Source organism: Grammomys surdaster, unplaced genomic scaffold, assembly GCF_004785775.1.
Source record: "Grammomys surdaster isolate TR1022 unplaced genomic scaffold, NIH_TR_1.0 133, whole genome shotgun sequence".
Classification (NCBI taxonomy): Eukaryota; Metazoa; Chordata; class Mammalia; order Rodentia; family Muridae; genus Grammomys; species Grammomys surdaster.
In genome coordinates this window covers 11017604-11029072 of record NW_021604591.1, presented here as the reverse complement: position 1 = coordinate 11029072, position 11469 = coordinate 11017604, and positions in this window count along the sequence as shown.

Here is an 11469-nt window from a genome sequence, read left to right as displayed (position 1 = left end):
AGAGAGAGATTGTTATCAGTTGGGTGGAAATAAAAACTTTATTTTTTCTTAATGATGAAAGTTCTAAATCTGGAAGTTCCTGAGAAAATTGAAAATAGATCTACCTGAAGACCTAACAATACAACTCATGGGAATATACCCAAAAGATGCCCCACCATGCCACAGGGGCACATGTAGCACTATGTTCATAGTGGCCTTATTTGTGAAAGCCAGAAGCTGGAAACAGCCCAGATGTCCCATGACAGAAGAAAGGATACAGAAAATGTGGCTCATTTACACAATGGAATACTACTCAGCTATTAAGAACAAAACATCTTGAGTTTTGCATGGAAATGGATAGATATAAAAAAACATCATCTTAGATGAGGCAACTCAGATCCAAAAGGTCAACATGGTATGCACTCACCAATAAGTAGATATTATAAAAAAAAAAGTACAGAATAGCCAAGATATAGTCCACAGAACTCAAAAAGGTCAATAAGCTGAGGGTTCCAATTGGAGACACTTCAGTCCCACTGGGGAGGGAGAAGAAAGCAATCACAAATGGGAAGGGAGGGAGGGACCTGGAAGAGAAAGTAGATGAGTTGTTGCGGGGTGTGGAGGGGAACCTGATCTTGTATTGGGTGAGGGAAAAGGACTGAAGTCTTGGGGGGCAGCAGAAAGAATGAAAACAGGCAACCTAGGGAGGTAGGAGGTTGAGGGGACCCTCCAGAATGCAACATAGAACTGTGAGGTGAGAGACTCTCAGGATTCAAAGGGAGGGACCATAGATGAAATGCTCAACAGTAGGGAGCAGGAATTTATAGAGCCCATCTCCATCAGGAAGACAGGCCATCAAATGAGGGAGGGGGTTGCCATCCCACAGTCAAAACTCTGACCCATAATTGTTCCTGTCTGAAAGAACTACAGGGATGGAAATGGAGAGGAGCCTGAGGAAAAGAAGGTTCAGCCACAGGCCCAAAGTTGGATCCAGCTCAAGGGCAGGTCTCAAGGTCTGACACTATTACTGAGGCTATGGAGGGCTCACAAAAGGGGACTTATCATGACTTATCATCACTGTCCTCCAGAAGACCCAACAAGCAGCTAAAAGAGTCAGATGCAGATACTTTCACCCAACAAATGAACAGAAGATGCTGACCACTGTGGTTGAATTAGGGAAAGGCTGAAAGAAGCTGAGGAGGAGGGAGACCCTGTAGGAGGACCAGCAGTTTCAATTAATCTGGAACCCTAATATCTCTCAAACACTGGACCACCAAAAAGACAGCATACACCAGCTGATATGAGGCCCCCAACACATATACAACAGAGAACTTCTGGGTCTGTGTTCAATCACAGATGATGCACCTAATCCTCAAGAGAAGGAGGCTCCGGGAGTTTACAGGTCAGGTGGGGTGGGGGTTGGGGGATGGGAACAGCCTAGTGGAGACAAGGGGATGGGTCGGATATATGTCATGTGGAACAGTCAGAGGGTGGACAAGAGGGATAAAATATGATGTGTAAAAATATAAATTAATTAATTTAAAAATTTCTAATTCTCAAAAACATTAATTTCCAAATTTTGACAGTGTTATATGTCAATTACACAGTCAAGTAATGTGAAAATATTTATGAGTTAAACAGAAAGCAAGAACTTAAATTCAAAAATACATAGTGTGCTGAAAAGAAAGATTAACTGATTTTTTTAACCTTCTTTAGGATTTTGGAAGAAGTAAATACCTTAAAATGCTTTTCTTTTCCTCCCTTGTCTAAAGATATACTACTGAGTGGGATGGGTTTTAGAAGGGGTTATTCAGGTTAGCATTGAGTATTTAAAAAGTACTTTGGATACATGCTTTTCCCCCTATTATTGCAAATCTATTTCCCTTATACAATGTATTCAGATTATAGTTTTCCCTCCCTCCGTTTCTCCCGGTTCCTTCTTTTCTCACTCCCATCCAGATATACTCTTTTTCTCTCTAGCATTAGAAAATAAGCAGACTTCTAAATGGGTGAAAGAAATAAAAATAAAAAGGAAAAGAAGCATGGCTGCTTTTAGGCATTTTGGATAAGTTTTATTGCAGATATGTGGATGAGCATAGCCAGAGACAGGGATCTACAGGAATGTATGAAGTATATGTACTTGTCTGGACTGAGCTGGGCCATATGGACAGAAGGGGAGTGGAAGGGGGAGAGTTAAAGATAGGGGAAACCTGGGCAACAGCCAGGAGGCCAAAGGGTAAAAGAAAGCCAGGAATCAAAATGATTGGATTACATAGGAAATGACAGGATGCTATGCTATGCTATGCCATGCCATGCCATGCCATGCCATGCTATGCTATGCATTGGTATGTTATGCTATATTACATTTCATATAGTATATTAAACCAAAAGTTAACATCTCATAATTGGATGTGTGAAAGGAACAGAGCCCAAGAGAAGACACAAAAATAAGAGACATACTCATTTGCACACTCAGGAATTCCAGCTGGAAGACATAATATAAGTGCAGGGGACTTGGGTAGACCTTTGTGAGTCTTGTGCTTGTTGCTTGACTCTCTGTGAGTTCATTTGAACTTTGCAGAGTTGATTTGAGAGGCTTATTTCCTTCAAGTCCTCTATCCCCGTTGATTCTTACTCTCTTTCTGTCTTCTCGTCTGAAGATTTCCTTGAGCCCTGAGGGCAAGAATTCGATGGAGACATCCTGCTTAGGGATGAGTGTTCCAAGGTCTCTAACTCTATGCAGAATGCATGGCTGTGGGTCTCTGTGTTTCTTCCCATCTACTATTTTATCAGAACGTACCTGTGATGGTGGCTGAGCAACAAAGTAATCTGAGTATGGCAGAATGTAATTCAGAGTCATTTATTGATATGTATTAGTTTATTTACTTAATTACTTACCTCTTATTTATAGAGCAGTAGTATTTGTACTAACCTACAAATATCGAGTCAGGTTCTTGGTCATTCAAGCAGTGTTGGGTATGAGTTCTATCTCAAATGTGGGCATTAAGACAAATCAGATATTGATTGGTTCCTCCAACAAGTTTTGTGACTCTAGATCAAAGATTTTGTGGCTGGGTTGGTATTTACATTTCAAATTTTGTAGCTCACAGAGTACCTTCTTGTCCCAAAGAAACCAGATTCCCTTCTCCATGTTGAGGGACTTGTCTTCAGCATTAGTGCCTTACTATCAGTGTATGGACAACAAACTTATGTTCAGCACAGTGCTTCAGGTTGCTGGGATATTCCCCTAAAAATCCTTTGGCCAACAACTTAATATGTAATCCAATCCCTCGAATAACAGCTTTATTTGGTGACAGGACATATTTAGTTGTGACTTTGTCCATCACACACACACACACACACACACACACATCATATATATATATTCTACGATATTTCTACTATATTTGGCTTCTATACCCTGCAATGGCCTTTTACCCCTCTCTTCTCATAACCCTTCCCTCATCTCCATTTCGTCACACCTACTTGATCCTCATGTTCCAGGCCTTACCCTATTCACCTATAACTATTTACTATACTGTTTCAACTTCCTAATAAGTTCTATTTCTCCCTCCTACTTCTCTACCTAAGTTCTGTGATTCTGTGATTATACTGATTATACCTTTGTTGCCATTAACTTAGAAGCTAATATCTGTATGTAAGTGATTACGGACCATTTTTGCCTTTCTAGTCTTGGATACCTCACTCAAGATAATTTTTTTTTTCATTTCACCTATTTACTTGCTGATTTCATTTTTTAAATCCTGAATTATATTTTATTACGTAAATTTAACACATTTTCTTTGTCTTTTCTTTTGTTAAGGAGCATCAAATTTGTTTCCAATTTCTAGAATTTGTGACTAATGAATCAATGAAAATGTTTGAGAGTCTGTTTCTGTAGTAGGATGAAGAGTCCTTTGGATGTATTCCCAGAAGAGGTGTTGTTGTATATTGAGGCAGATGGATTCAAATGTTCCACAGTGATTTCCATAGCGTCTGTATAACTTTGTACTCCTACCATCAAGAATGACATTATCCCTTACTATAATCCTTGCCATCATAAGGGGCCACTTGATTTTATTGACTCTAACCATTTTGAAGGGAATAAGATAAAAGTTCAAGTAGGTTGTCTGACAGTAGGGAAAGGGAACTTAAAGAGCCCACCTCCAACAGGAAAACAGGGCGTCAAGTGATGGAGGGTATTGCCATCCTACAGTCAAAACTCTGACCCATAATTGTTCCTGTCTGAAAGAACTACAGGGGTAGAAATGGAGAGGAGCCTGAGGAAAAGAAGATCCAGTGACAGACCCAAAGTTGGATCTAGCTCTAGAGGAGGCCCCAAGACTTGACACTATTACTGAGACTATGGAATGCTCACAAAAATGGACCTAACATGACCACCATCCAGAAGACCCAACAAACAGCTGAAAGAGTCAGATGCAGATATTTGCACCCAACAAATGAACAGAAGCTGCTGAATCCTGTGGTAGAATTAGAGAAAGGTTGAAAGAAGCTGAGAAGGAGAGTGACACTCTAGGAGAACCAGCAGTCACAATTAATCTGGAGCCCCTAGATCTCTCAAACATTTGACCACCAAAAAGGCAGCATACACCAGCTGATATGAGATTCCCCCAACACATGTACTGCCAGGTCTGTGTTCAATCAGAGATTATGTTCCTAACCTTCAAGAGACTGGAGGCCCCAGGGATTTAGAGGTCAATTGGGGTAGGGATATCCTTGTGGAGACAGAGGGGTGGGTTAGAGGTATGTGAAATGGAATATTCAGAGGATGGATGGGGGGTAATAATATCTGGATTGTAAAAAAAAATTAATAAAACAAAAAAGAAAAAAGTTTAATTTCAAATTTCTTGGTGGTTAAGAGCATTGAACATTTCTTTCAATGTTCACAACTCTTTTAGTATCTGTTTTTGAAAATTTTGTTTATATGTGAACCCTAGTTTAAATTGCATTATTATTTCTGATATCTAGGGTATTTTAATTCTTTATACGTTTTGAATAATAAATCCTTTCAGATGCATAGTTGATACAATTTTTCTCCTCTTATAGGCTACCTCATTATCTGAATAGTGATATCTTTTGTCATGAAGAATCTTTCCAGTTTCATGTAGTCACAATTATTTTTATATATTTTTGTTCATTGTTAATTCATTAATTGTTTGTTCATTTGTTAATTAATTAATTTGTTTATTAGTTTCCTTTTGGTATTTCAAGGCAGGCTTTTCCTCTGTGGCTTTGACTGTCTGGAACTTGCTCTACAGGAGTCTGGCCTCAACCTCTGAATTCTAGCTGATGGGGATAAAGTGATAAGCCACCATTCCTGATTCTGAGTTCAAATCAATTAATTACTAATCTTAGCTCCTGTTCTAACAGTATACTATTTAGAAGTCTTTTAATGTGCCATTATTTTCAAAGTTGTTTGCTACTTGGTCATCTATCAGGTTCAGTTTATTTGATCTTATGTCAATGTCTTTGATCTACTTGGAGATGTGTTTTGCACAGTGTAGTAAATACGGATCTATAAGTATTCTATATGCAGCCATCTGTGAGGCCAGCACTATTTCATGAGGGTTTCAATTGGTTTTTCTATACTGTGTGTTTCTGTATTCTTTATCAAATATCAAAAGTTCCCAGGCATGTGGATTTATTTATATTACTTCAATTTGATACCACTGATCAACCTCTCTGAGTTTTTGTCATATACTAGTTGTATTTTTATATTTTATTTTATTTCATTTGTAACTACATCTCTGTTGTACAACTTGAAATCAGTGATACCTCCTACAATTCTTTCATATTTTTCATAGTTTATTTTTTATTTACATTACATCCCAATCTCAAACTGTTCCATAAAATAGAAATTGAAGGAAGACTACTTAACTCATTCTATGAAGCTACACTTACTTTGATACCTGAACCATCCAAGGACCCAACCAAAAAAGAGAACTTCAAATCAATCTTGCTTCTGAATATCAACGCAAAAATACTCAATCAAATTCCTGCAAATCAAATCCAGGAACACATCAAAACCACCACTCACCAAGATCAAGTAGGCTTCATTCCAAGGATGAATGGTTGGTTCAACATATGAAAATCTGTTAATGTAATTTGTGTTTTCTTGAAGTCTTTCAGTTTTATTATTGCTCTAAGTAAGACTTTAAGTACTATTTTGAAGAAGTATGAGTGAATAATTTTTCTTGTTCTGCTTTCTGTGAGATTGCTTTATAGTTCTTCCATTTAAGTTGATATTGGCTTAGTATTTGAAATAAATGGCCTTTATTATGTTATGGTATGTACCTTAATTCTTTGATCTTTCTAGAAATTCTTTCATAAATGTATATACTTTTTGTCTAAGGACATTACTAAATCTAATGAGATGACCACATGGTTTTTGTCTTTCAGTTTTGTTTATAAAATAGATTACATTATTAGATTAAATTAAGTTGAACCCTTACTGAATCTCTAGGATGAAACTCTACAATCATGGTATATGATGTTTTTGATGTAGTTTCTTTTTGGTTTTGAAGTGTGTATTGAATGTGTGAATTTATGTTCACAGAGAAATTGGTATGTAATTCTCATTCTTTGTTGGTTCATTATGTGGTTTTGGTCAAAAAAAAAAAAAACACCTGAGAGTTCAGTAATCAATTTGAGCAATTATTCTTCTTTTTTCAATTTTGTGGAATAATTGTTGGAATATTATGATGAATTCTTTTTTGAAATGCTGACAGATTTTCACACTAAAACAACCTAGCCCTGTGTTTGTTTGTTTGTTGTGATTTCTTGTTTATTTAAGAGAATTGGGGGGATTACCCTCATAAAGTCAGAGGGAGGGGATACAAGTTTTGTGGAGGGGAAACTAGGAAAGAGAATGATATTTGAAATGTAAATAAATAAAGTAAACAATAAAAAAAATTTAAAAAAACTATGAGAAGAGGATGAAAAGGGGTAACAGAAAGTCAATATGATCACAACACATTGTATATATTTTTGAAGTTGTCAAAATTAAACTAAAAACTAAAGGAAACCAAGTTAAAATAACAAAAGATAATTCATAGCTTATAAGTCTGTTTAATTTGCATATCAGATATTGATTTAACTTTGGTAAGTGGTGTGTAGTGAGAAAATATGTTTCTTATATATTTTCTAACTTGGGGGAGAACAAGTTTTAAAACTATGTCCTTGTGAATCTCCAGTGTCCTTCTGTGTCTTTGGTTATTTCCCTTTTTTCATTTCTAATTTTTCATTTGATTAATTCCTCTATGACTTCAGGTTAATTTGTGTAAGGATTGGTCAATCTTATTGATTTTCTTGAAGAAATAACTCTTTCCTAAATTCTTTGTTATTGAATGAGTGTGTATTTGTGTGTATATGTGTGTGACTCTCTGTGTGTATCTGCATGTGTTGTTTGTTTTATTGATTTCATCCTTGAGTTTGATTATTTTCTATGATTTACTTCTTTTAAGTAGAATTTCTTTTTTATCTGTAGTTTTCAGGTGTGCTGTGAAGTTACTCACATGATATCTCTCCAATATTTATATTTAGGACTCAATGTTATGAACTTCCCTCTTAGAACTGCCTTCATTGTGTCCCCTAAGGCTGGGTATGCATTCTTTTCCATTCAATTTTAGAAGTGTTTCATATATTTATTAATTTCAGTCTTAAAACATTTTTCACTCAGTATTGAGTTTTCAGTTTCCATGACTTTGTAATTTTTCTGTTGTTTCTGCATTGTTATACAGATTTAATCTGTGGTGGTCAAAAAGATATGTGGTGTTATTTCAATTTTCTTGTGTCTGCTGAGACTTGTTTTGTGTCTCAGTAAGTGCTAAATTTTGGAGAGAATTTTGTGAGCGTCTGAGAACAAGGAATATTGTTTTGTGTTTGTGTGACTTATTCTATAAATATCTACTAGGTAGTTTGCTTTATAATTTCAGTTCACTCCACCATTTTTTATTCATTTAGTTTTTGTCTGCATGACCTATTGGCAGACATTTCCCACTATCAGTGTGTAAGTTTCAATATATAATTTAAGCTAGTGTGTTTTGTTTTCTTTTTTCCCCCAAACTTGGGTGTTCTAGAATTCAGAGCATAGATGTTAAGAATTGAATTTCACTTTGAATCTTGGAAGCCTCCCTCATCCCAGTACTTTGAGACATTCTAGAGGCTCTCTGTACCCATACTCCTGGGAGCTGCATCTTTTCATTCATTTTCCAGGTCTTCTGGGTTCTCTCCTCTCCAACACCACTTTTCTCTCCCACTCCCCTCTCCCACACATATTCATCCCCTCCCTCTGCCTAACATAATTATTTTGTTACCCCTTCTAAGTGGGATTGAAGCAACTTCACTTGACCCTTTCTTGTTGTTTAATTTATTTTAGTCAGTGGGGTATATCATGGCTATTCTGTACTTTATAAATAATATTCACATGTCAGTGAGTAAATATCATGCATATTCTTTAGGTTCTAGGTTACCTTACTCAGAATGATTATTTTCTAGTTTCATCTTTTGCCTGAAAAATTCATGATGCCCCTGTTTTTAATAGCTGAACAGTATTCCATCGTGCAAGTGAACCACATTTTCTCTATTCTGTCTTATGTTGTGGGACATCTGGGTTGGCCCAGGAGATCTGATGCTCATTTCTTAATTCTGTGGAAACCAGCTACTCATATGGTATATATTACATGAAGCGAAAACACACACACATATAAACTCAAAATAAATAGCAACAGTGAATACGATAAAGACACATTTTTCTCAGTATTGAGTTTTTGTGATATTTGAGTATCCATTTGATTGTTACAGAAAAAACTCTTAACTCTAAGAAATGTTTGTTGAGCACACTACTTAGAACCTGGTAAGGTGTTTATCTTTAAAAAAAAATGACTTACTTGTACAGAACTAATCAATTTTGGGAGATCATTAATGTCTTTTAAGTTAATTTTATGTGTGAATCAAATGTTGAGAATTTAAATTTATCCCTCTTATTATAGCATTGGAATTATGTCTACATAGTTTATCAACTCATGTTGATGCCCTGATATTATATACTTGTATTTATTGTTAAATATTGTGATGAAAAAAGAATTAAACTTTCATCTTGGTTGAGTTTTTCTTTGATGAGTGTATGGTGTTCTTTCCTGTCTCTTCTGATTAATTTTGCTTTCAAGTTTATTTTGTCAGATACTCAAATGGCTATTCTAGCTTGCAACTTAGGTATGTTTGCTTGGAATATCTATTTCCATTCTTTTACCCTGCAATGATGGAGATCCTGGAATTTAAGCATGTTTCTTTGATGCAGCAGAAAAAATGAACTCTGTTTTTATATCCACTCTGTTATTTTTTTTTCATTTCCTAAAAATTTATTCTTTTCCCATTTAATATACTGTGTTAATACTTGTTCTCTGCTTATATTCTTACTAGTCCCTCCCAACCACCCTTCCCTCTGGATCTAATCCCTTTCTGTATCTCATTAGGAAAGACCAGGCTTCTGGAAGATAACAACCAAACAAGACACAACACACTAAGTATTGGATTGTAGTGTGTGTAGGCCCTGTTGGGTTGATGTGTGAGTCCTGCCTCTGTCTCACCACATGGTCAGGGGCTGTTGTGGGGACAGAGGTACTAGAATTTGTGTTGACTCCAGGCTGGTGCTGGGACATCAGGCTATGCGAAGCCACAAGACTTTGCTTGAGGTGGAAGAGCACAGTCAGAGGTCCTGCAGGGGGCCAGAAGTCTTGGGTTGGGGGTTTCCAGGACAAAAGGTGGTTAGGAACTGGTAGGGTCTCAGGCCCTTGGACTCTCAGGCACCTCTGGAAGGCCAGGGAAGGACTGAGACCAAAGTGGGGATGTATGGGCTAGATGAGTTTGTAGCCAAAGAGGAGAGGGGGAAGGATGAGTTCTGGCTGTACCCTGAGGGTATGAGAGTTCTAGTCGCAGTGACTCCCTTGGCTGGGTCATAGCTGGTTTAGCTCTCCTTTCATGGTCCTACAAATCATATGAGATAAAACAAAAAACAAACAAACAATAACAACAAAAAATTGCATAAAGACTGGAGAAAGCGATCCAACTACCCATCTTAAGAAAAGAACACTGACACTGAGTAGATATGAAAATTGGACTAGTACTTACTCAGACATTAAAGAGTTTGATAAAAATACTAAACTCAAAGCTTTAAAATGTACTCAGAGGACCCAGTGCAGAAACACATAGACTCTGTTTTTGCTGCTTCAGTCTCTGTGATTTAATATGAGACTTGCTCAGTTGAATTAGAGGGTCTTTTTCCCTGGTGTCCTATATTCCCTCTGGCTTCTGCACTCTTTCTGCATCTTATTCTAAGGGGTTCTTTAAGCTCTCAGGAGAGAGATTTCATGGAGACAGCCCTACAACTGTGTGTTCCATAGCCACTCTCTGTATAATATCTGGCTTTGAGTTTCTATATTTATCTTCTGCAGGAAGAAGCTTTTCTATCTGTCTTACATAAGATTTTTATTGCTTAGGACTGAATATCATAATCTAAAAAAAGTTTGAGAAAAAAGGTTATATTTGGCTTATACTATACTATTGCTGTTCATTAGTGAAAGAAGTGAAGACTGGAACTCAAATAGGACAGGATCCTGGAAGCAACAGCTGATGCAGAAGTCATGAAGAGGTGCTGCTTATTGGTTTGCATTCCCTGGCTTGCTCAGCATGCCTTTTTGTACAACCCAGGATTACTAGCCTAATCTGCCTCCCCCAATATTGCTCTAATTGATAAAATTCCTTATAGCTAGATCTCATGAAGGCATCCCTTAACTGAGGCCCCTTTCTCTTTGATAACATTAACTAGTGTCAAGTTAACTCACAAAACCAATATACTGATTAATGATCACTGAATCAGACAAAGCTCTTTAAGTATAGCAGTATATCATTAGAAGTCATTTAAATGTATACTCCTTAGAAAATTAGTATATATTTTTACCCTAGTTTTCTAGAATATATAGACTCTGACATAGCAGTGTCAGGTATGGGTTTTCTCTTATGGAGTGGGCCTTTAAGTTACAGTAGACACTGGTTGGCTACTCCCACAAGATCTGTACTACCATTGCTCTTGTAGGCAGGGCATATGTGGGTCAAAGGTTTTGTATCTGGTTTGATACTTATGTTTTTCTTTCTCTCTTCCTCACTTGTTGCTCTATCTCAGCCCCAATTGCAACAGAAATCCCCCCCCACTAGCACAGAAATCACTCCTGCCAAGAAACCAGGTATCTATGAATTTTCCCCCTCTTTTACTTCTTCTGCAACCTGACAGTCTCAGACCCACTGCTTTAGCAGACTCTCTCTGGTGACCTCTATTCCATGCCTAATCTGATTCCAAGAAGATAAAATAAGCATATCCGTCTTGAACACTCTTCTCTACTCTCTCCTGTGAATCCTTTCATAGCTGGACTCTATCCACATTCCTAAGAGTCTGTTCCCAATATACAAAACCAC